Raw genomic sequence first — 27,397 nt, forward strand, 5'->3', positions numbered from 1 at the left:
AGGGGTTACGCACCGGGGGGGTGGGGGGGGGGCGGTTGGGGTGGCGTCAGGGGGCATGAAATCAGGGTCCAGTTCACCGGCTCCATGCTGCCATGCTGTGACAGTCTGACACAGATCAATATCCAATTCAGCTCACATTACCTCCCCCCGATAACCACCACCCCGACAGAATCGCTCGCCCAAAAACCCGTCACACCTCACCTGCACCTCTCTGTGCCTGCTCGGCTCTTTTGAATAAAACCACCGCTCCACAGCATCTCTCTCTCTCTCTCTCTCTCTCTCCCTCTCTCTCTGTCTCTCCCTCCCCTCTCCTCTCTCTCTCTCTCCCCCTCTCTCTCTCCCTCTCTCTCCCTCTCTCTCCCTCTCTCTCTCTCTCTCTCTCTCTCTCTCTCTCTCTCTCTCTCTCAGATATACAAGGTACAGTAATAAGACAGACACGGGCAGCAGGCTTCTGTAATGAAAAAGATCTTAATGTGATTTCAGTCTACCCAGCTCTGGATGAAAAAGACAGCTGTATTCAGCTTCATATGGCACATTCCCTCACTGAATTTGTTATTGAGTTTTTGCACGTTATATGTTTTTTTTTTAAGTAAAATATTTTTGTAAATCTGTTCTTTAATATTTCCATCATATAAATAAATATATACAGTACATCTGAACTTTTCATACATAGCCCCCCCCCCCAATTTCAGGGCACCATAATGTTTGGGACATATTCATATTTTATGTAAATGAAAATAGTCATGTTTAGTACTTTGTCACATTTCCTTTGCGTGAAGTTGGTGACCCATAGACATCACCAGGTGCTGTATATCTTCTCTAGTGAAGCTCGACCGGGCCAGTACTGCAGCCATCTTCAGCTCCTGCATGCTTTGTGGGTTGGTTTCCTTAACTTCTCTCTTCAGCATATGAAACGCATGTTGAATTGGATTCGGATGGGTGAATGACTTGGCTGGTCAAGAATTTTCGGGACGTGAATAACACAGAACAGGCGAGTGCGGCAGACCCCACGCTAGCCAATCAGCCAGGTGCCGCGGAGACATCGATCCTCCGCGCACCGAAGGCCTCTCACTTCCTGTCACACATAAACGTGTTTCTTCCGGAGGACTGGTTGGAGCCAGGTGCTCAGGAGGACAGTGCATTTCTGGTCCTCAGAGATCAGTGGGGTCTATTCCACCAGGACTCCGTTTCCACGGTTAACGTTCCGCCGCTCCGGGTCTCCAAAGCAACAGGCGCCCGGGAATTCCGCTGGCCTATGCTGCTGAGACGGGCCAGATGGATTTCTTTATTTATTTTGGGTAAATCAAACTCAGGTCAGTGGGAAGTGTTTAATTAAGCGGGTTTTTTTCCTAACGTGCTCGTTTGCACGTTCTGACGTGGCGATGGCAGCCTTTGTTTCCGAGCTTAAAGTCACCTGACTGCGCGTGAAGCTCCCTGATGCGGATTCAAGCCGAGGAAGAGGAGGAGGAGGAGGAGGAGGAGATGAAGGCGCAGTGGAAATCGCACAGATTTCGAGTCTCACGCATCAGGCGAAATTGTTACATTTTGGAACGAAATGTGTTGCTTCAACTCCCTCCCCTCACGGTTCACAATGTCTCTCCACCCCTCCCCCCCCCCCCCGTAGTCCGTAGTGGCAATCGCACCTCCACATTCCTGTGAGATTGCAACACAACGGATGTGTGGCACAGTAAAACCCAAATTATGCTTTAGAATTGATCTGCGCTGAGCACGAGTTTATCTGGGGAAAATGGATGCCAGCACAGACGACCAGTATCTAGCTACAGCTCCTACAAGAGAAAATATTTGTTAACCCACCATCGCGTCCCTTGTAGGTAGAGTGAAACCAAAACTAGACCAAACCCCCACAAGATTCCACAAGATTTTCCTGTCTGTTCATTGGCCTTTGATTTGCTCACTAAAGATGACTATGATTCTTATGCGATCTGGTGAAACTGAAAGATCATAGAAGCCATTGAATGCCAGGGTTACTGGTGAACCCTGTTGAGACAACTCCTTTGTAAAATGTGCTACATAAATAAAAATTGACTGATTGATTTGACTGAATCAAGTTCCAGTATCTTTCCATCCCAAACTGGATTGAACAGGATAAGTCAGTGCTATTACAATATCGGGTATTGCTCCAAAATTCAGAAATTTAATTTCAGTTTAAGTGCATTTATTATCTCTGGGATGACGGTCCATAATCTTATTCTATCCCAGAGTTCTGTCTTTTCTTTTCGTTAGTTACAGAGGCATTTTATCAACCCTCTTGCCACTCTGTTGCATTGCAGTTTAATTTTCCGCACTGAAATTTGATCGATTGATATTTTGCACGTTCGTGAAGCAGTGTAGGAGATTTCCCTGAGCTGAGCAGAGGCAGAGGGCGCTCCATACCTCAGCGCTGGCCAGCGTGTGGGGTGAGCTCGCACCAGGAAGGGGATTAGGAGATTTACACCCTCAGAAAAGACCTCCCCGTCAATTCTGGAGGTCATTACAGTATGTCATACTGTAAGGCAGTCCAGGTGCACAGTCAGAGAGACGGTTGGCTAAATTATGAGCGAAGCCAAGCGATTTAAATGTCTTAAACTCCCCTGTTTCAGCGAGCACAAGCACTAGAGAATCCACCCAGCGGTTCCATTATTGGAAACATTTCGCTTTTGAAGACCTCCGGTCTTTAAATGCTTAAATCCTAGTATTTATTTTACAAGGTTTCTGCAGGGAGCCAACCTGGATATCTGAATAGAAACGATCATGCCACGTTTAAGGAAAGAAAGATGCTGTAGTTATATATATCACACTTTGCCACACGCACACACAGGAGCAGGCATTCAGTATTAAGCCTGTTCTGTGGAGATTAAACATATTTGGCCCATTTCAAAGCTAACCATTGTAATTCAAAATGCAGAATAAGAAGCACCTTTTTTATAGGATCATCTCGTCTAATCTGGTCGACCCAGTTACATTGTACGTAATATTTTGGGACAGGAAATTTATATAAATGGCAAGACACAAAAGAGATTTTATAAAATTTTCTACTGTACATCTGATTGTCTCATTGTTTTCTGGTTGAAGAGACCTTTTTCAAATGTCTTTTGCTCTACTGTTTGTGGCATGGTTTTCATAACAATAAATTACTCAAATCTTAATTCCAAGCATTTCAAAATTGACAAAAGAACAACAAATAAAACACAAAAAGACAAATAAATGCTTATAACTGGAATATATAATAAATGTGCTAAACATACCAAGTCTAGTGAAAAAAAAGAAAAGATTTGCTGCAACACTGCTTACTTGCAACACCTTCATCGTCTCTGACCAAAACGTCAGCAATAAAGTTTCTGTGTTGCAAGTAAGCAGTGTTGCAGCAAATATTTTTCTCGCTAGATTCTTGGCTTTCATGCTCCATTTGTAAGCACCTGCAAAAATGCTTCTCAGGTGTGCAAATATCCATTTTACACATTCCAGGTCTACCGTTCATACCTATGTGGCAGAAGAAAACCTGCAGTACCATAATTGTAATCTTAAATAATTTACTCTTCAAAAAAAAAAATAAAATAAATAAATATAGCAAAGTTCTACGGGATAAAATAATGGATTCATCACGCATTCTCTCACATTCTTTCAACTTCTTACAATGCTTTTTTATGAGAATGAAAGCAAGCATTACTTTTCCGATGCATATAGCCTGACCCCTTTTTCCAGTAGTGAGAGCGAGAAGCTGGTGGTGAAATTCTACAAGCCGAGAAGGTTCTGCAGAGGGCACAAATACTTTAATAGTGACTTATTAACATCATAATTTGAGAAGGCAGGGCAACTAATCACAAGGCCCTCCTGATAGATTGGCTGAAGTACATGATAGATTGGGCGCTCGCAGTCCTTTCAGGGCGAAATGTATTTTAATCGCTCTTAGTAATTAACAACCGTTGCCGTGTGCCATATTGTCTGTGCTGGCACAAAGAAGCGGTACCATGAAAACCATTTTAAAAAAACAAAAAGGAAACAAAAACAAGCGGCTGGAAATGATGTCGCTGCACTTCCTGTCCGACCAGCTCCATCACAGCCATCGCCGCGGAACGACGCCACAGGAAGTGACGTTTTTTCCATTTCGAAAAGGTGCGTGAGAAACGTTTTCAGCGCGCTCCTGTTTTAACTTACGAACAATAGCGCAGTCTCATCTGATATAACCCGCTCTGCATTCACACAAGTTCTCTTTAATCAGAACAAAATGTTTCGTGGCTTTGGACACTACGCAATCCATTTCAATTGGACCCTTTTTCGTGATTTTTTTTTACACACACACACACACACACACACGCACGGTACTCCATCTCTTTAATTCAGTTTCCCAGGCAATGTTTAGATTTCAGAGGAGAGAGACCGGGGGCAGAAGGGCAACTGTTCATCTGAATGCGCCGGTAGGAAACGCATTTATTGCAGAATTGCTTTCCAGGACAAAATGACCACAGCAGGGGGTCGGAGCAATGGCCGTTATTTATTTTCTCCGTGGACAGGGAGCGCCGCTTGGCTCGGCTCCGGTGTTTGTGTTCTCCTCGCTAGGGTCCCATCCGTCTCCTCCGCCAAAGTGGACTTGTTTACAATTATTTAGCCCTACCTGCGGCGCCGTCGCCGCGGCGACATCGCGCCGGCCGCTATTTATAGAGCGACGGGCCGACGGAGATGATGGAGGCGGAAACATTAACCGACACCCCCAGCTGAACGCAGTGCAAACACGGGGGGGCGAGGCGCCGAAACAAAAAGAGAGCGGGAGCTCCAAACGCTCTGCCGTGTTCTGTATTATTCACGTTCCGAAATTTTACGAAACCCCTCACGGTCGCCTTTGTGCGTCGTTCTGAAGCGCTTTTCCCTTTGGTCAACCGACCCGCGGTCGTTTCTCTTTTCTGCAGAAAAACAGATTTTAAAAAAAAAACTGATATCTTGACGGACGTGCATTTCCGTGAGCTCATTCGGGAAATCGATGAGCGACGTCCGCAGGTTTCATTTCCCTCCCCCGCTCCCCTCTCTGGCGTGCGGACTGCCAGGCACGGACCGCCTCCCGCCCGGACACTTCATAAAGCCGGGCCGCGGAGCTGGGAAATTGAATTTGCTTGTTTTTATCAGCTGTGACCCATTGAGCAAAGCCTGATAACCCTGATCTAATTACGCTCTGCAACTCCAGAGTTATTTCTCTCTCTCTCCTTGCCCCCTCTATCTTTCATCTGCTCATTCATTTCTCCTTTCCTTCCTTTTGTCTGGTTTTCTCTCTCTCTCTGGCAGGAAATGGACAAGGAGAGCCCCGTAATCCCGGAGGGAGATGAAGTGGAGACGGAATGGCGCACGGGTACATTAGGCTACCTGAGCGCTAATGGCGCTAGCTGGTCATGTGACGAGCCAGAGACGTCAGGGCTTGCGTACGTACGCACAGCTCAAGAGGACGGCCTAATTAGAGAGGGCTTGCTGTGATTCCAGGATGCCCATGTCCGCCCATCTCCCCATCGCTTTTATTTCCGCGGCGTGCGGAGAGGAGAGGAACGCGGGCCCACTTCCTGTTTTGGCAGGACCTTAAACACGCGCGTCTCCCGGTCCTCGCGGGTCTCTCTCTGTTCTTCTCCTCCCCTTTCTTCCTCTGATGTTCATTTGATTTTGGAAGTGGGTCCCAACGACAGAGCAAGCCTGTCTTTGGAATGAATCCATGGCAAACGTTTTATTTTCTCTACAAGTCACCTGTTTTCTGCTTTAATGTTAATGAAGAGGCCCTACAGCATGAACGAAGTAGGGTGTGAACCTTTCCCTTTCAGAAGAGAGACAGTTTCTATGATGCCATGCAGGAAAGATGCAACAATTAAAAAAATTTGATCCGATTCAAACGATTCAATCCAATTCAGCTCCAATTTGATATGATTCAAAGCAGCACTAATTCAGTTAAATTTATTTCCCATTCAATTCAGTTTAATTTACAATGTTGCCTATTTTTTCAGTCTAAATCCTTTATTCTAGGTCACAAAATCAAAGCCTGTTAATCTTTCAGGTAAGTCACTGTTAAAAAGCATTGTAAAAGTATTTTTTTCCAAATTGAGGACTTTAAGTTGTTCCACTCGTTGCATATTTGTGATTTGTGAATATCCTTGAGGCATCTTAAGGCATCCAGTGAAACTTGGGAAGTTCCCACCCGAGTCTGATCCATTGCTTGCAATTTGTGGCCATTTACTTTTCAGTGGCAGTTAACGTTATTAACTGATCACACCAGAGCTTTTTGCTAAATGTAGCTGGGTTGACATGTTTTCCTCCCAAATCCTAAAATTTCACAAGCACTTTCTTGTTTTTGGTAGAAATTGCTGGTGTTAGCTCAAGCTGTTAGAAATAGTGTTTGTTTGCTCCCTTCCCCTTGTTCCTGTCGGTGTCACGTAATGACGGTAGTCATTATCAGCAAAGAATAACACCAGTTATAACACCAGTTATGAGAAATAACAGCAGTGCATCCACACAGTTCCACAATAAAGAAAATTAGTTCATGTTATTTTGACAGCTAGTTTCCCCCTAAATTCAGCCCGGTTTGGCATTTTGGAATTGGTGCAGCTGCAGAAACGTTGATTTGTGCATTGTTTTGGACCTGCCAGTTTTACACACCCATAAATAAGACATGGAAGATTTACTGAAGCAGAAAAGAGAACATTACGCAGTTCCTGTAACCCCATTTCCTGAGACCAAATACCACATCTAAACGACTGTGAATTCATTATGGGATCTGAGTCGTATTCTATTTTCTGATGTCTAAAATATTTAAAGATTGATATTTAAAGGCTTGTGTGGTCTTAGGAAAGAGGACATGTTCCGATGGTTTGGTACAAAGGAGATTTGCAGTAAAATCTGACTCATTGAAGCTGTATCAGTGTCTGGGGTAGCGTGTGACCAGAGTGTGAGTCTGAGGTAGAGAGTGAGTAGAGTGTGAGTGTTACGGCTGGCTCGACTGGCCGCAACAAACAAAGTCCAGATGCATCTAAAACACGACAGAAACTGATCTAAAAACAAACCCAGACATTTATTAATCTAAATAAAAAACAAAAACACACAAAGTTCACAAAACAAAAGCTCTCCACACAAATCACAAACCCCAAAATAAAACCTCCACAAATCACAAGACCCAAAAGAAAATCCCCCCTGCCTCATACTACTGGGCTTATATATTGGGCCATAGGCAGGTGGAGGCAATCAGCCAATTAGGTAATTAAGCAACTACCTCCACCTGCACTACCCAGGCAAGCAGAGGCAGGGGACGTAACACCCCCACCCTTAAGACAAAAAAAAGACAAACTAAAAAGGTCTTTTTTTTTTTTTCTTCAAATTACTATACAAAACAAAAAAAATAAATACCAAATGTCCACAAATTGTCCAGAGGAATCTGCCACTGTAGGGAAGTGTGTGTCTGCGCGCAGCCTCCTCGCCGCCGCAGGGTACTGTGTGTCTGCGCGCGTCGTCCTCGACGCCGCAGGGACCTGTGTGTCTGCGCGCGTCGTCCTCGACGCCGCAGGGACCTGTGTGTCTGCGCGCGTCGCACTCGACGCCGCAGGGACCTGTGTGTCTGCGCGCGTCGCACTCGACGCCGCAGGGACCTGTGTGTCTGCGCGCGTCGCACTCGACGCCGCAGGGACCTGTGTGTCTGCGCGCGTCGCACTCGACGCCGCAGGGACCTGTGTGTCTGCGCGCGTCGCACTCGACGCCGCAGGGACCTGTGGTCTGCGCGCGTCGCACTCGACGCCGCAGGGACCTGTGTGTCTGCGCGCGTCGCACTCGACGCCGCAGGGACCTGTGTGTCTGCGCGCGTCGCACTCGACGCCGCAGGGAAGTGTGTGTCTGCGCGCGTCGTCCTCGACGCCGCAGGGAAGTGTGTGTGTCTGCGCACATCGTCCTCGACGCCGCAGGGAAGTGTGTGTCTGCGCCCATCGTCCTCGACGCCGCAGGGAAGTGTGTGTCTGCGCGCGTCGTCCTCGACGCCGCAGGGAACTGTGTCTGCGCGCAGCCTCCTCGCCGCCGCAGGGAAGTGTGATGGCAGATCCCGGACGAGCCCCCATTTTGTTACGGCTGGCTCGACTGGCCGCAACAAACAAAGTCCAGATGCATCTAAAACACGACAGAAACTGATCTAAAAACAAACCCAGACATTTATTAATCTAAATAAAAAACAAAAACACACAAAGTTCACAAAACAAAAGCTCTCCACACAAATCACAAACCCCAAAATAAAACCTCCACAAATCACAAGACCCAAAAGAAAATCCCCCCTGCCTCATACTACTGGGCTTATATATTGGGCCATAGGCAGGTGGAGGCAATCAGCCAATTAGGTAATTAAGCAACTACCTCCACCTGCACTACCCAGGCAAGCAGAGGCAGGGGACGTAACAGTGAGTTTGGGGTAGAGTGTGAGTCTGGGGTAGAGTGTGAGTAAAGTGTGTGTAGAGTGTGAGTCTGGGGTAGAGTGTGAGTAAAGTGTGTGTAGAGTGTGAGTCTGGGGTAGAGTGTGAGTAAAGTGTGTGTAGAGTGTGAGTCTGGGGTAGAGTGTGAGTAAAGTGTGAGTCTGGGGTAGAGAGTGAGTAAAGTGTGAGTCTGGGGTAGAGAGTGAGTAGAGTGTGAGTCTGGGGTAGAGAGTGAGTAGAGTGTGAGTCTGGGGTAGAGAGTGAGTAAAGTGTGAGTCTGGGGTAGAGTGTGAGTAAAGTGTGAGTCTGGGGTAGAGAGTGAGTAGAGTGTGAGTCTGGGGTGGAGTATGAGTAGAGTGTGAGTCTGGGGTAGAGTGTGAGTAAAGTGTGTGTAGAGTGTGAGTCTGGGGTAGAGTGTGAGTAAAGTGTGAGTCTGGGGTAGAGTGTGAGTAGAATGTGAGTAGAGTGTGAGTTTGGGGTAGAGTTTGATAGAGTGTGAGTCTCACACACACAAACATTCTCACACACGCAGGCACGCACACACACACACACACATGCACACACTCTCACACGCGCACACACACACACACACGTGCATACGCACACACACACACACATGCACACACACGCACACAAACATGCTCACGCGCACTCTGCTGGATTAAACCATGCACCTTTAGCTAGATTAGGTTTTCATGCCTGTTTTATGCTGGATTAGTTTAATTCCAGCATTGTCAAGTGTGTGACCTCATGCTGTGCCGTCACACTGGAGACAGATGGGGGGAGGTATCCATTTCTGGAGCACTTCAAAATCCTAACAAGGACCACCAGCTGTTGTCTTGAACAAACATTAAAGAAGAAGACAGCTCATTTTGTGGAAGATGGGGGGGGGGTCCGTACTGCTTGGCAAGGAGGCCGGAAGCTCAGTGGGGCTAGCCTAATTCAGGCTATGCCCAACTGCCTCAGGCGTAAGAACAGCATCGGTTACAGACATGCCAAGAGAAGCTGAATTAGGCGATAAAAGCCCTGACCTCATTCCTAGAGGAATCGTCAAAAATTAATTATAATTCTAGAACAGAATCGCGCTTCACTGAAACGCAGAGCCGTCGTGGCGTTATGAATGAAGAGCTAAACATTTAAAATTATATTTTTGCGTGTGCTCCCTGCTCATTTCCTTGATTTTCCCACTTGTCTTCGATGACACATTGAATGATTAGCACCTCGGAAACATGAAGCAGTGGCTAACTGAGCTTGGTGCGAGGACCATTTGCTTTCCATTTGCTGCCCTAATGTGCTTTATGTTAATGGACAGTGCCGCCCGAATGCTATTGGCTGAGAGACCTGGAGGTCAAACAGCCACCTTACAGTAAATCTGTTGGACAGAATGTGTAGTACTATCATTCACGTTGTAGAAAAGCCAGACTGAGCCTGTATTTTGCATTTATCATTATATAGACATTTCTATTTCTCATAAGATGGACTGCAGATTTGGCTGATGCCAGTGCTATTCATTCTTGCACAAGTTTTATTTCCTCTAATTGTTTTATTGCTCTGACAAGGTTATAATGCTGGACCTAGGTTTCCTGTGTGTGCGTGTGTGTGTGCGTGTGTGTATGTGTGTGTGTGTGCGCGTGTGTGGGTGAGTGTGTGTGTGTGTGTGTGTGTGTGCGTGTGTGTGTGTGTGTGTGCGGTGTGTGTGTGTGAATGTGTATGTTTGTTTGCTGCAGAGCACAGTAGCTCTTTCTAGCAATCCCAGAGAGGCTGGAGCAGAGACAGGGCATTGGCAATGCAAACTGGTACATCTGGAAGAATCATGATATTTAACCTGTTTCATTAAGCAGCATCGATACCACCTTTAGCCACTTCATTTTGTAAACCAACACATTTCTCAATGCTTTGAAACAACTGTAATGTAAAAAAAATCAATCTATTTCATTATATAATCATTATTACATACTATTATATAACAAACTGGTACACCGGAATATTCTCTGGACATAACAAAGAATTCTACGCAAAAGAAAAATAAAAATCTGTACAATTCTGCTTTCTGCAATGCATCTTTGTGACATTTTTCTGTAAAAAGCACAATGCATGTGCTGTAATGCCTATGCCTATGTGTTGTGATTGGAATGATTACAACTACCCAGAACCTATGCAAAGGGTGTTTTTATATACTAGTAATTGTACTGAATAGTTATAGCCCATAAGGGCTAATTAAGCACTCTGGCTGGCCTGAGAGAGCAGACTTCCTGGCAGATGTGTCGATCGAGGCGTGAATGATTTGCTTAGGACATGGTGCGCTGGTGTACTGCTACATTCGCTCACATGTGTATCAGTCTTTGCCCGAAGCTTCTCAAACCCCTGAGCGATAAAAAAACACAATTACATTAAACACTGGTAAATTATTTTTCTGCAGAGTGTATTGGATAAGCAATGCGTTTTGCCCTGTGAAATCTAGCTAGGTGTGAGGAGCCAGATTTACAGACCGTCAAACTGTTTCTGCATTAATAAAGTTTTGGAGTGTCTTCTTTCAGGTCATTTCTGAGAAAATAAAAATACCTCCTCGGGAGATACTGAAAGATTTGACTCAATCAAATGCTTTTGTGAGATTTCTGACGGTAGGTGCTTTCATTTTTATTTGTTGAAATTCTCATAAACAGTATTTAATTAATATTGAATTTTTTGGATTTGTTGCAAAATCTGATGTTTAAGTTAAAGTTTTAAAAGTGCAGATGCTTATGAAATCAAACCGCTCACACCATTAAAAAAAATAAAAAAAACAGATTTGAAATTTACAGTGTTCTTTAATGTTCTTTAATGTTGTTTCCATCTAAAAAGTATCACTGGGCTCGTTTGGGAAACATAGATTTGGACTGGCGTGGATAGAGAAAGGCTTGTCTTTCCCACCTTGCTTTCCGCTTGTGCTTGTGTTAAGTGTGGGTGACAAAGATCAGTGTGATCTGGCACAGTAGTAATATAATTATCATCTATATCTCTACACACAGGCACTGCTATATAAATGAGGCTGTATATAAAATATAGATCCTACTATCTGTAAATAGATAGTAGGATCTATATTTTCAAAATATTTATGAAGAAACCATTTTGCATTTGTTTTATCTTCAATAATGGATTGCATGTACGTAGGTACACGTGGGGCTCAAATAGAACACACCAATAATCAAATACCTAACTCCCTGTCCCAAAGCAATCACTCTATTAATCATCTCAATGAAGTCCTGTAATCACAAGTGGTACTCAAGAAAGGTGCATGTGAATCAATTCACCGTCAATACTGCGTTATGACCTTTAAGAGAAGGTCAAGATCTGCAACCAGACAAAGATATTAATCACAGTCCGAGAGAACATGCAGAAGCACGGAGGAATCAATGTTCCTTAGACACGGTTAAACAAGAGCCCACAATTGTATTCGCTTCAAAAATCCTTGGCTGTTTTGTCAGATCTGAGAAATACGCACCGGCAATAGCTCACGTTAAGTGCTATTCAATTGGCTGTTGAGTGGTGCCACAATGGTCCCCACACCTTCTGCTTTATGAGCGATTGGCTTTTGTGTGATGAACTGCTATTGAAATGTAGTCTAACAAGCTCAAATGTGAAATTAAAAAGTCTTTAACTGGCATACAAACAACTTCATCTACACTGCGGTGCGCATAACAAGCACATTTTTAAAGCTGAATTTCTGCGAATGGAAAGCTTATAACGGATGATAAGAAATGTTCGCTGTATGTTCCTCACAGACCCACCTGAACCCCTCCTGGGGGTTCTGCAGGGGGTCCCAACCCACGGTCTGGCCCCCGGCTACGCTTCTGTGGAACCGCGATGGCGCCGTGAGGTTTCGGTACGCCACAGGTGGGAGGAGCTATCACACGTCATCACGGACGCGACGCCTTCGACCCGTCATCGTGTGTCGCTGTGGGGAACTGAGCCAATCGATTCATTTTACTCATTTCGCCTTTTAAATTGTCTGAATTGTTTCGTTATATTTTTCTTAATCTTTATTATTGTTCTCAGGGTTTTTGTTTATTTTGTTGATGTTTTAATATGTTTTCAATTTTTTTGCCCAGTTTTAATTTGTCTCTTTTTACTTCTGGTCATTTTTTCTGAAAAGCGCATTAAATGGCACTGTGTTCGAAATGTGCTAGATAAATAAAATTAAAAAAAAATATATTATTATTATTATTATTATTGTTGTTCTGAAAATTAAGTGATAAAGAGATCATTGTAGCTCCACCCATCAGAGGGCACATGAAGCCTGATTCTGCCATCACTCCTATAGCAGTCACATGACTCTGAACCGGAGGTGACGTTGAGAGAGGACACAGACAGCATACCAATAGCACAGGAAAGCCACGACACACCGCTTATTCAACACGCAGTGAACAGTAGCACACTGCATGTCCCTATTGGTCAGTGCATAGTCACATGTCACGACTGGTCAGTGCATAGTGCATGTCACGACTGGTCTGTGTATAGTCACATGTCCTGACTGGTCAGTACATAGTGCACATGTCATGACTGGTCAGTGCATAGTCACATGTCACGACTGGTCTGTGTATAGTCACATGTCCCGACTGGTCAGTGCATAGTGCACGTCACGACTGGTCTGTGTATAGTCACATGTCCCGACTGGTCTGTGTATAGTCACATGTCCTGACTGGTCTGTGTATAGTCACATGTCCTGACTGGTCAGTGCATAGTGCACATGTCACGACTGGTCTGTGTATAGTCACATGTCCCGACTGGTCAGTGCATAGTGCACATGTCACGACTGGTCTGTGTATAGTCACATGTCCTGACTGGTCAGTGCATAGTGCACATGTCACGACTGGTCTGTGTATAGTCACATGTCCCGACTGGTCAGTGCATAGTGCACATGTCACGACTGGTCTGTGTATAGTCACATGTCCCGACTGGTCAGTGCATAGTCACACCCACTGCGATTACCAGACCTGGGGCAAATACTTTATCTGTTAACCCATTACATGCCTGTAAAATCCCAGTGGGTAATGGACTGCTTTAAAAGAATCCAATATCACACATCTTCAATACAAAGATTCTTCCTTTATATGATTTTACCTTTTGCTTTCCTTATTAAAAATCTAATTTTCATGCAGGTGTTCTGATCGATATGTGTCTTCAATCCATAAATCAATTCAGGTTAAAAATATTCTCATTCTCTCCTAGAACCTTTTAGGTGATTCTCACTGCTGTTAATTATAAAACCCATTACTGTAAGTCTGGAAATGCAGGTCAGTTAAATTGAGAAAGTCATTATTGGAAGAGTGCTTGTGAAAATTAATATGCATTTCACTCATTTGTCCCCAGCATATTTTCTTTCCTGATAATATTTTACTTTAAAAAAAATATATTTTATAATTATGAAAAAACTGAACAAATACTTCTGCCGGTACGTCAATGTCTGTCTTTCTATTAGAGTGTAATAAACTCAACAGACGGTTCTCCAAAGTTCTCCGTGCTGAGAGACGTTAGAGCTGAAGTGTGGTATGCATGTGTATTTGCAGACCTTCATCTGCAGTTAGGGAAACACAGCTAGTGGCTGGACAGCCAACCTCAGTGTTAATCAAGGAGAACAATCTGATCCAGACTGCCTCTTGATGAATCATCTCACTGGCTGTATCCTGCTGTCCCAAAAGAACTTCTACAAAAGCAAGTTCCAACTGATTGACCACAGAGGAGCCTCAAGATCAGAGATGGGCAACGAGGTTTTCACGCTATGGCTTCTGACATTTTAGCTATATTTCTTGATAATCACATGAATGCCAACCAAACACTGTTGCTGTGACCCTATGAGAACTGCTTTACTGTGATCTAATCTACAAGTGAACAAGCGTTGCTGTATACAACCAAATAGCTTAGCCAGGGTAATTGGTGGAAACAGAAACCTGCCTCAGATAGCCCACTGCTGCTCGAGACCACCCACTCTGTCTGAGGGTGTGGCGGTACAGGAGGAAATGCTTCAGCGTGTATTCAGGGCACAGGGGCATGTTGCAGGTTTAATGTGTTCCGTAAAGAATCATGCAAACCACAGGTATCGGCACAGTGACTCCATTTTGTTGTTGTTGTTGCTTTGGCTCTGTACTCCAGCGCATTGGATTTCAAATAAAACAATGAATAATGAGGTTACAGTAAAGTGCAGACGGTTAGCTTTAATTTCAGGGTAGACACAACCATATCAGGAGATCCTTGTAGGAATTACAGCGTTTTTATACACACATCTTTGCATCATTAGCTCACGCACATGAAAGCTAACAAAGCATACACTGTTAAATGCAAAACTCACCGTCCAAATACTTTTGCATTTGACTGTATAACTGTCTGTGTACGGTGTACCAGGCAGATACTGTTGCACTCGTAAGTTCAAAGATGCACTTTTTGTAGTGTCAGCATTCGATGTGCAATCCAAGCTCCTTCCCTTTCACTGTACCCATATTGGGTGAACCGAATGAGTTTATAACTGTCAGTTGGCCACTCAATTTTATAATTAGTCCCAAATGCCCAAGGAATTAGACCTTGAGGTTTTGTGTGCCTACAGGGACCCCTGGAGGATCATCATTGAAATGCAAGCTTTAATCCCCGTGTGTCACAAACTGGTGGCTCCAATTAGCAGACATGCTCATCCCGAGCAATTTACATAGTTTACTTTCTTCCATGTGCAACTACTTCTTACGAACGGATATTTATTGAAGTCAGGTTAAGCACCTTGCTCAAGGGCACAATGGCTGTGCCCCACTTGGGAACTGAACCTGCAACCTCTCAGTTACACGCACTGTTCCATCGCCATTTTAATTCACTTTGCCAGAGGGAAATTTAAAGAAGAGGTTTTTGTCGCACAGCAAACGGAATGTAAGTTACAGTAAAAAGCATATTGTTTCAATATATTTTCACAACTCATTTAAACATTAATGAGAGGGCAAATGTATTACAGGCCATGTAGGAGGCCAAACAGCCAAAAATGAAGCACAGAAAGAGGTCAAAGGTCACATTGTTAAAGCACAACCGTCAAAAAATAGACCTCAGTGCTACACACATCTATACAGCCTTGTTACGGTTGCTCTCAAGCCCCCGCGAACATAAGCGATGCCGACATCAAGGTTTCCCAAAATAACCAATAACTTTATTTTAATTACAAAAAGAAATACTAAAATAGACGCAACACGCCAGATAAAATCAAGACCCGGCCGTGGTCGAGAGGTGAGGAGAAAAAGCTCCCATCTCCTGAGAAGCCGACTCCAGGCTTCTTAAAAGGGCACTGCCACAGGTGCTCACAATTAACGTTAACAAGACACACGCGTGTCCAAACGGCCAGCGCCCCCACCGGAGGCGGAGGGACGTAACAAGCCTATACAATGTCTGCCCATATTTGAGCACACATACTGCATAACTAGATGGATCATTCTTCCACATTAAGATTCCCTTCCACAAAGACTAGATTTCTCTTAAAAGAAAGAAAAAGATGTTACATCAGGTGTGAAAGAAACCACTTGGGCTGGAAATACGGAGAAAAAGCTCGAAGCAACATATTGCAGGAACTGCAAACTACAGTTAACCCTCATGAACTCAAGTAAGTTTTAAGTAAAGATCCCTCACATGAAGCGAACAGAAGCTAATGAGGCCTGACTTCACAGCTCCCCCCCCTCCCCGTCCCCCACCCCCACCCCCTCACACCCCGGCTCTGCTGCGATTCCCTCTGTGACCTTCTACCTGTGCGCATTTTCTCAGATTGGCTGATTTTTCCCACCTTCCACCCCCCCGCACCATGCTTTCCTAAACGAGATTCTGCAAGGATAGATTTCTCCGGGCACAAGCTGTGTTTTTTATTTTTTTTATGGCCAGGAAACACACAATCATAATTGCAGGTCGCTCAGACAATGCGGAATAACTTCCTTTTTTGTTTTGGAGACGAGGCCGACCGGCATGGCAACAGTATCTGAGAATAAAGGGATCAATTTGCACTGGTCTCCATGCATTATTCACTGAGCCGTGACAGTGGTACACACAGGCTCTTGCGCCAATGCACACACCCCCACACACATACCCCCGACACCTGCACACACACACACACACACACACACACACACACACACACACACACATACACGCGCACACACACACACGCACGCACAAGTGCACACACCCCCACACATACCCCCGATACCTGCACACACAACACACATACACACTCACGCAATCATATACACATGCAAGCACACACACCCTCACATTCACACACACACACCAGCACCCACAGTTGCACGCACACACACACACACACAAACATATTACACATACACACATTACACACACATACACGCACACACGCACCCACACGCACACCAGCACCCACACCTGCACACACACACAAACATGTTATACACCCACACACACACCAGCACCCACACCTGCACACACACACAAACATATTATACACACACACACACACACACACCAGCACCCACACCTGCACACACACACAAACATATTATACACACACACACACACACACACACACACCAGCACCCACACCTGCACACACACACAAACACATTATACACACACACACACACCCTTAAAATAGCTCAGTGTGAGGCAGGCGCTGATTCCACTGTAACTCCTCATTGCAGGAGAATGAGATTATGAGCATGAGAAATGTAACAATAAGTGACACGTCCCCCCCATGGCCCCCTGGGAACACACTCACCCAGGCGAGCCAAGATTATTTACAGCACAGAGATGAGCTGCTGCCAAATCTCTCCCCTACTCAACCCATTCACCCAGCCAAGATCTTTTTAGGTCAGAGATATGCAACCGCCCAATCATACCTACTACCCATCTCACACCAGCCAAGATCATTTATAACACAGAGATAAGCAACTGCCAAATCCTCTCTTCTACCCAACACAGCGAAGATCATTTACAACAAAGAGATAAGTAACTTTCTAATCCTCTCCCTACCCACCACAGCCTAGATAATTTACAACACAGAGATAAGTAACCACAAAATCCTGCCTCTACCCACCCCAGAAAGTTAGCTAAGATCATTTACAACACATAGATAAGCAAACACCAAACAAACCCCCTCCGCCCGCCCAATCCACCAACCACATACCCAGATAAGAATTTATAGCACACAGATAACCAACCGCAAAATCCTGACCCCACAAAACCAGTCAAGATAATTTACAGCAGGAAAATGCTCCTGGGGGCAGCATCAGTTCCTGTTTTTTGTCTCCACCAATTACACTGGCTCAATTAACTAATTGGCTGATTAGACCAAAGCAAAATTTCTCATACAGGGACACAAGAACAATCTCCAGCAGCCATTCACGAGCTCAATTAATGCATATAAAATGTCAGAACTTGATTGGGCTATTGAAATAATTAAGAGCAGAAGATAGTTTGACAGGAGTTCCCAGAGATATTTTAGTGGGCAGAATGTTCATCTCCGCAGTATTGTGATTTGGTCACGCGCCTTTAATGACTTTTCAGAATCTGTTGTTTTTTTTTCAGAGGTCGGGAGACAGAACCCTCATTGTTAAGAATCCAGAACTGAGGATCTGGGATGTCTAAAGGGTCTGTGGCATCACTCCCTAAAGACATTCGGAGTGACACAAGGCAGAGGTGACAAGTGTCCCTGTGTGACTGATTAGAGAGCTGAGGTAGATCACACTAAGGGGACAGCCCTGAATGAAGGAGATTTCCACCTGAACGCCCGCCCCCCCCCCCCCCCCCCCCCCCCCCAACCCCACCTGAGCTCACTGCTCACATCTAATGAAGTGTGTTTTTAATGCCCGTTAAACAAAACCCTTGACTTCTTGAAATAATTAAGAGCAGAAGATAGTTTGAAACCTAAAAACCAATATGGCCACCCAGGAATGAGAAAAGCCGATTTTCAGCAAGCACAGAGAAAAACAATAACCAACCCCCATCCCCCCATCCCCAACTATCAGCACTACTCAGGTAATTTGGGGAGAATCTGTGAAAAGTAGCCACTTCATTGATATTCAAATTACAGTACAAGGTTAAACTGCAAATATAACTCAGCTCCAACAAAGACCACAGCCGTACTGACCTAATCAGTAACAATGCATTACAAAATAATACAGACCAGACATAGTGCATTGTATTATTCAAAAACAAGAAAAGCCTAACGCACAAGCATGCCTCTCTACAGGTGAAGTGCTGGTTGTGGCAAGATGAAAATGTTTTGTCTTTGAATTTGCAAAACATTTGTTTCTTTTCTGGCAATAAAAAAAAAAAATTCCCATTAAAGAATGTGTTCATGATTTTGAGTGTATAGGTTCCAAAGGTTGAATTTTTGAGGTTCCAAAAATATGAAAATATAGAATATCCTATTTTCTTTTTTTCATTGTATTTAGTAAGTCAAATATGTCTTATTAGTCTCATAAAATATATGACCTCTACAAATAATGACTGCTATCACACATGTACATTTATTCCACATAAGACAAGCATGGGTAGTGGCACTGATAGCTGTTTTAGTGCACAAGCAAAGCCGGAACGGATGTGTACGATTCTGCATTGCGTGGAGAACAGCGGGGAGGTCTTATAATTGGGATATAAATAACTGTAATCTCGCAGAGCTTTTGTGAGCAGACAAGCACCTTCACGGGGAAAGTGGAGGGAGCCAACGTCCAGCCGCAATATATCAGTTAATCGATAACTGAAACAAATCTTTGTTGGCTTACAGAGAGAAAAAATCCACACATTTAGTCACCTTGTAAAGCTCTTTGAGAGCGGCTAACGTATATTGTTACACCATCAGGGCCAATGTCATGAAGAGTAATCTATCAGGTAGCCTGGGTTCATGTGGGTATCTCTTCCACTGAGCGGCTGCATCCAGTGAGGAACCGGATACCTGGTGATATGGACACAGACGTGTTACAACTCATCTGATTGGATGCACAACACAAGTATTGACACAGATCATTTCAAACAATGAATTTCACCAGGTAGTCAACTCCTGTGTCCCTTCTGTCCTCTCAGCTCCTTCACATGGAACCTTCTTTTGACAGGTTCCATGCCGGTAACAGGAGTTCCCAGAGATATTTTAGAGGGCAGAATGTTCATCTCCGCAGTATTGTGATTTGGTCATGCGCCTTAATGACTTTTCAGAATCTGTTGTTTTTTTTTCAGTGGTCGGGAGACAGAACCCTCATTGTTAAGAATCCAGAACTGAGGATCTGGGATGTCTAAAGGGTCTGTGGCATCACTCCCTAAAGACATTCGGAGTGACACAAGGCAGAGGTGACAAGTGTCCCTGTGTGACTGATTAGAGAGCTGAGGTAGATCACACTAAGGGGACAGCCCTGAATGAAGGAGATTTCCACCTGAACCCCCCCCCAACCCCACACTGAGCTCACTGCTCACATCTAATGAAGGCGTGTTTTTAATGCCCGTTAAACAAAACCCTTGACTTCTTTTTCTTTTTGGGCGGTGACAGTTACACTGGTTAATATGGTTTTATTATAACGCCACACGTTCCAAGTTGAGGTTTGGGAAACTTCTGAAACGTAGCTGCGGAAATACGGTGTATCAGTTTCAGAAAAAGGCAGAAATATTCTGCGCCATTCAAAGTGACCTGCCTGTTCTCCTATGACCCTGAAGAGGGCTGAACTGCTGAGGCCATGTGTTTCCGTGGGAATTGTTGACGTGACAACCCCAAACAGTGAACACCTTCAGGCAGGCAACATATGGTGCTTTATAAAATCCTCTTTTTAATACCCTGACCCCTGCTACAGTTAAACACTGGAGCTTAGAGGATTGCACTGATCTGGCTGTTGCTCTTGCCTCTTGTGACTGATTATGTTTATCATAAGGGTGGGGGGGCAGGATGATGTAGACCTTTGCCTCTTACTACAGAACCCTTTATCCCACAGCCCTGCTAAGTGTGGCAGCTGCTATTAGAAATAATGTGCCTCATGTCCTCTACGCTGTCAAATGAATCAGGATGTCCAACGGAAAAAAGGCTTTTAATTAAATCCAAAGTATGTTCACTATTTAAATGGAATGCCTCGGAATGCTCGCCCCCAATTGCAACAGTGGACACCTGCATGACAGAATAGACATGCTCCATTTCTTTAATGTTCACTGGTGACAGATAAGCAGGGGAAACGATTCTCATGCCTCACGCAAAATGGGACAGGCGCCTGAGTCGTCCCCATCTGGGTAACGACACGTGACCGCATACGCTGACGAAATTCAGTGGTTGAAACACAAGGAGCAGCTGACCAACTGTCATCCAGTATTTCAATGTTTTTTTTTTGAATCCTCTTCATTTGTAAAAGTACCCCCAAACACTGGAGCAACCTGCATTAAAAAAAAAAATAAAATAAGAAGGATTCCCTCACCTTTGCTGGCACGTTTCCTTTAAATAAAGATGAAACAAAAACAAAACGGAATTCGCAGCTCATTTTTCCTGATATGAAACTGAGCTCTCACAGCGTCTCCTGGAGGGAACGGCAAAACAATGTTCTCAGTGCTGCGGGAGCAGCGCGGAAACCGACGCGCCGCGGCGGCTAGGGAAATATAGCATTACCATGTGGGCGGGGTAGCCATCTGGCTCTTAAACTGGACCGGCCGCTTGTAAATAATATGATACGCGTAATGGAAACGGGCTCTTTTCGCGCTGAGGGGTTATTGCGATTTGAACTCATTTTATAAAACGGAGGCCGTCGGATGTCGGGTGCACGCTTCTGTCAAACCGACGTACAATTTACAATTCCCTGAAACAGCTCTGAATCGGAGGAGTGGGTTCGCTGGAGTGCTGATACTTCACGCTAATGCAAAGGGTGAATCACTCAACGCAGCCGCACACTCTGGCCCCGTCGTCCTCATCCAGATCACTTCAGAATGAACACAACCTTGAGTTCCCGCTAACGTTATCGCAGCCCGCTTTTCAATACGTAAAACCCCTCTCCTTTTATTCGTTTCTAATTAATCTGCTATTTGCGCACATGCAACTCCGATGAATTCTTGGACAGGCTCCAGAATAAATATAAAAAAACCGTTTGTGGAATGAGAGAGCTCGCAAGCTTTCGAGAGCTGAAATTAATGACAGGAATGCCTGTGAAGCGTGCTAATGGAATTTTCTCAACTGCTAATTATTCTACGGTGGTATGAGCTGTTCCTTCACGCAGAACGAAAATAGTGTTAATCCCACCTCCTCGCCGCAATTGATTATCTGGTATTATTATTTAAGGCTATCATTGTCAAAATTCGCAGATTTCCACAGTTATGCCAGGAAAGCAGAAATCAATACTGTGAAACATTTTCTTCAGAATAATTCCTCTGTGGTTGTGAACTTTCAGTAAGTGTTTGCGCTCCTCACACACAGTTGTGCAATCTTACTTTTAGCCCGATGTCTTTGTGGTCTTTTTCGGTCTGATGTGGTACAAACGTTACAGCATGTCCGGTCCTAATCTTTTCATTATTTTATAGAATGGCTCACACAAGAAATGCGTTCATGGTAGAAATGAATAACGTTTCTGTTCTGACTTCATTTCCACCAGGGAACCGATTGGCTTCATATCAAGTGGCCTAATACATTTTAAACACTTTAGTGTTGTGCGTAATAATGTACCTCTTGGAAAAGTCATTCTTCCTAATTTGGCCCATGCTCTGGATAGATTGCTCTTTCTTTTCCTCTGCTCAGCTTTCCAGTTCTGGCAGTTACCTGGTGCAGGTAAAGGAAAATCAAGGAAATTTACCTCATTTTATTTTTCAGCCAGTATTTATATCAGGTTCGAATCACACAAAATGTATCAAACAAAATATAAGCCTGAATTCTAAGCAATGCTCATAAAAGTGCATACAGGAATAGTTTAGAAGAAGGCAGTTTAATAAACCCGTAGTTTATTTTAAATCATTTCAAGTGAGCACCTGTGCAAACAGAAATTGACGTCAGCGTGCTTTTGAACAACTCCAGCGAACAGAACTGGCCATATATAAAGGAGAGAGACACACTTTTCAGAACTCTCTCTACTGGCCATTATTATATTAAATACATTTATGAAGTCCATGTTACATCCAACAGAAACTACTCAGAAGTATATTTGAAAGAAAAGAAAAGTAAATAATAAAATAGTGTCTGTGCACAGCAGGGCAAAAACAGGCTCTAATGGTCTACCTACTGATGCAAATTAATTATAACAATCAATCACCACAAATTACAAGAAAAGACTGGATGCAGCCTAAAGTCAATTAGCAATCAACAAGTCAGGCAAATGCTTGGAGCTGATTGGCATGAAACTAATTGAAAGCGAAGGACACCGTCTCCATTAATAACGTAAATGTCATAAGAACAGCGCACTTAATTAAAGGTTGCAACCCTGGCCAGCAGAGGAGAACAAGTCCAGAAAATGGAGGGGCTGTTTATTAATAGTTGCTTCTTTGGTGGCCTGACCGCAGTGCTCTGCTCTACCCAGAGTCATGAGTACTCTATCATTGTGAAACGCTCAGTAATCCGCTGTGACTTAAAGGGGAAAGCCTACTGCCACTGAATGCCTGTGGAACACATATTTACTGAGAGATACTACCCATTGTGCACCATGGTATGTACAGTAACTTCAGGTACAGCAATGGAAAATGCTGCTGGATAAAAATCTTGATGTATGCAATGATGTTTTTTTTCAGATGAAAACAATAATGACAAACTATCAACTCAGATATGCTAATGTAAAGCATAAGGCCAAAGTACTAAATAATGTATTCCAGTATTCCATATATATATAGCATACAGTTAAATGCATACAGAGTCCTAGAACAAGCCACTAAGAAAGAGTCACTAAGACAGGCTCTAGAACAGGATTACAAGCATAAGAAACAGAGTCAAGAACAGAGTCACGAAGAACAGTGCCACTAAGAACAGAGCCTCTAAGAACAGAGCCTCTAAGAACACAGCCTCTAAGAACAGAGCCACTAAGAACAGTGCCTCTAAGAACAGAGCCACTAAGAACAGAGTCACTAAGAACAGAACTTCTAAGAACAGAGCCTCTAAGAACAGAGTCACGAAGAACAGAGCCACTAAGAACAGAGCCTCTAAGAACAGAGCCTCTAAGAACACAGCCTCTAAGAACAGAGCCACTAAGAACAGAGCCTCTAAGAACAGAGCCACTAAGAACAGAGTCACTAAGAACAGAACTTCTAAGAACAGAGCCTCTAAGAACACAGACACTAAGAACAGAGCCTCTAAGAACAGAGTCACTAAGAACAGAGCCACTAAGAACAGAGCCTCTAAGAACAGAGCCACTAAGAACAGAGCCTCTAAGAACAGAGCCACTAAGAACAGAGCCTCTAAGAACAGAGCCACTAAGAACAGAGTCACTAAGAACAGAACTTCTAAGAACAGAGCCTCTAAGAACAGAGCCTCTAAGAACAGAGCCTCTAAGAACAGAGCCTCTAAGAACAGAGTCACTAAGAACAGAGCCACTAAGAACAGAGCCTCTAAGAACAGAATCACTAAGAATAGTCACTAAGAACAGAGCCACTAAGAACAGAGCCTCTAAGAACAGAGCCTCTAAGAACACAGCCTCTAAGAACAGAGCCACTAAGAACAGAGCCTCTAAGAACAGAGCCACTAAGAACAGAGTCACTAAGAACAGAACTTCTAAGAACAGAGCCTCTAAGAACAGAGCCTCTAAGAACAGAGCCACTAAGAACAGAGCCTCTAAGAACAGAGCCACTAAGAACACAGCCTCTAAGGACAAAGCCTCTAAGAACAGAGCGGGCATCATATTTCAAAAGAAGTCAAATTTTTTCGGCTTGCCGAAAAACCGAGGAAGTTCTCTGCGGACGAAATTGTTTTATACTCGATGTGGTTTCGCAACCGCACGTAGCAACAGAAGTATCAATATGGCTACTCGCTGGGAAACAAAACAACACCTCCTTGGCCAATCTTTCTTCAGAACTGTCCATGGTAACGTATGAATGGATTGTAAACGTATTATTGGATTTAACTGGCAATGTATTATTATGTATTATTGCATTATGTATATGCGTAATTATTGTAACGTTGCTGGCAGTATAGTCTCCATGGAGACTCGGGAATCAGCTTGCGGAAATAAAACAAAATAAATCACCCCCACTTTGAATTTCTGACCAATCACACACGGTGTTTGCATTGGTGTCATCTGCGGTGATTTCGGCTAGTTAGAAAATCTTGGAGGTGCAAGAAGTGCCGAAAAAACTTTGACAAGGGAATGCGTTTGTTCGTTTTCTCCGCAATCCCGTCATTTTGTTCTTATGACCTCGCCGAACTTCGTTTCCGCGAGAAGCATGCTGCCCGCTCAAGAACGGAGTCACTAAGAACAGAGTCGCAAACAGAGCCAGGAAGACCAGAGTCTGAGCTCCGGGCCTCATGCTGAAAGACAGGGTGGCCCTGGGGACCACCACAGAGCCCTGAGAAACAGGGCCGCAAACTGTCCCCTCTGACTTTGTTTGGGGGGGGGGGGGCGAGGGGGGGTCCTGATGTAGCGGACACGCCATGACTCCGGGGAACGACAGGTCCATTCGGCCCTGACAAGTCTGGATGGATGGCAACTATGCGGATCAGAAACAGGCTGACAATAATTTAAAACAGCTGGCAAAAACAGTTTTTCATGAGATGTCAGTGTGATGGAGCAGGACCAAGGGCCTTCTACACTATAAACTCCAGCTGGACCAATACTTAGCCTGGAGACCAAACTGAGGAAATTGATTCCCCCCCCCCCCCCACCCCACTGCCCCAACACACACACACACGAAGACACAGACACACACATGCGCATGCACTCACGCGCACACACAAGCACAGCACACACATGCATGCACAAACTCACACACACACACACACACACACACACACTATTTTCTTTATTTTATATCCCCATCTCTTTATGTCTCCAGGGGCAGACCAAATGAGAAGGAGCCTGTGCACAAAGCCATTTGGACCTCTTAGAAGCCTCCACTTCTGCTGCAGCATGTCTGCTCCCAAAGAGGACAGCAGATTCATTTTCATTAGAGGAGAGGCAATGCGCAAGAGTGTGTGCGAGTGTGGGCATGTGTGTGTGTGTGTGTGTGTGTGTGTGTGTGCGTGCATGCATGTGTGAGTGTGGGCATATGTGTGTGTGTGTGTGTGTGTGTGTGTGCATGCATGTGTGAGTGTGGGCATGTGTGTGTGTGTGCATTTGTGCATACTGGAGCGTGTGTTATGCATGCTTATGCGTGTGGGCATAATGTGTGTGTGTGCGCATTTGTGCATGCTTGTGCGTATGTGTGTGGGCATATGTGTGTGCGTGCTTGTGCGTGTGTGTGGGCATATGTGTGTGTGTGTGCATTTGTGCATACTGTGTGTGTGTGTGTATGCATGCTTGTGTGTGCGGGCATATGTGTGTGCGTTCTTGTGCGTATGTGTGTGGGCATATGTGTGTGCGTGCACGTGGGCATATGTGTGTGTGTGTGCATTTGTGCATACTTGTGTGTGTGTGTTATGCATGCTTGTGCGTGTGGGCATATGTGTGTGCGTGCTTGTGAGTGTGTGTGGGCATATGTGTGTGCGTGCTTGTGCGTGTGCGTGTGTGCATTTGTGTGTGTGTGGGCACGTGTGTGCGTGTGTGTGTGGGCACATGTATGTGCGTGCTTGTGCATGTGTGTGTGGGCTTCTCCGTGTGTGTGTGGGTATATGTGTGTGCGTGCTTGTGCGTGTGTGTGGGCACATGTGTGTGCGTGCTTGTGCGTGTGTGTGGGCACGTGTGTGTGTGCTTGTGCGTGTGTGTGTGGGCACATGTGTGTGTGTGCTTGTGCGTGTGTGTGTGGGCACATGTGTGTGCGTGCTTGTACGTGTGTGTGTGGGCACGTGTGTGTGTGCTTGTCCGTGTGTGTGTGGGCACATATGTGTGCGTGCTTGTGCGTGTGTGCATTTGTGCGTGTGTGTGGGCACATGTGTGCGTGTGTGCATTTGTGCGTGTGTGGGCACATGTATGTGTGTGTGTGCTTGTGCTTGTGTGGGCACGTGTGTGTGCGTGTGCATTTGTGCGTGTGTGGGCACGTGTGCGTGTGTGCATTTGTGTGTGTGTGGGCACATGTGTGTGTGTGTGTGCTTGTGCTTGTGTGTGTGAGCACATGTGTGTGCGTGTGCATTTGTGCGTGTGTGGGCACGTGTGCGTGTGTGCATTTGTGCGTGTGTGGGCACATGTGTGTGTGTGTGCTTGTGCTTGTGTGTGTGAGCACATGTGTGTGCGTGCTTGTGCGTGTGTGCATTTGTGCACATGTTTGCGTGTGTGCATTTATGCGTGTGTGTGTGGGCACATGTGTGTGCGTGCTTGTGCGTGTGTGCATTTGTGCGTGTGTGGGCACATGTGTGCGTGTGTGCATTTGTGCGTGTGTGTGTGGGCACATGTGTGTGCGTGCGTGCATTTGTGCGTGTGTGCGTGTGTGGGCACATGTGCGTGCGTGCATTTGTGCGTGTGTGGGCACATGCGCACATGTGTGTAAGTTGGCCGGGGGTCTGTCAGGGCCTGTTGGCAAGACGACAGTATTTCTCTTCATCAGAGACGCGAACGGTGAGTGGACTCAGATTTATGATGCCTTGCTGTCCCACCCCCCTCAACCCCCCCTATGAGGGGTTCTCCGTCTTCACGGTGTAAAAACTACAGTCAAATGAAAAATACAAAATGAATAAACCCTCATTCTGTGTGACAGTTACATGTGACTGCATGCAGTGCACCGTGTCTGTGAACATAAATCACAGGGGAGAGGCAAGGAGTCAGCTTAATGCTGTTTTGCCTTTACGTCTTTCACCTTATAAAGCACCAGATTCACCTGGGTGCCGTCGGTATATCTGAACCGTGCTAACACCAGAGGCTGAGAAATAATGATATGGATCAGCTTTCGGACAAGCAAAAAATGCAGCATTAAAAAAAAAAATGTAATCAAAGATATGCTGA

At 44.8% G+C, this 27,397-nt stretch overlaps 1 long non-coding RNA gene across 1 annotated transcript in view; it reads right to left on the reverse strand.

Moving 5' to 3' along the window:
* Positions 1-21,169, reverse strand: part of LOC135235272 (uncharacterized) — a 55,144-nt gene extending 33,975 nt beyond the window's left edge. Inside the window, exon 1 of the long non-coding RNA XR_010324333.1 lies at positions 20,825-21,169. This is a non-coding gene — a long non-coding RNA (uncharacterized LOC135235272). The remainder of the gene's footprint in view (positions 1-20,824) is intronic.
* Positions 21,170-27,397: the final 6,228 nt, after the last annotated feature.

Source organism: Anguilla rostrata, chromosome 11, assembly GCF_018555375.3.
Source record: "Anguilla rostrata isolate EN2019 chromosome 11, ASM1855537v3, whole genome shotgun sequence".
Taxonomy (NCBI): domain Eukaryota; kingdom Metazoa; phylum Chordata; class Actinopteri; order Anguilliformes; family Anguillidae; genus Anguilla; species Anguilla rostrata.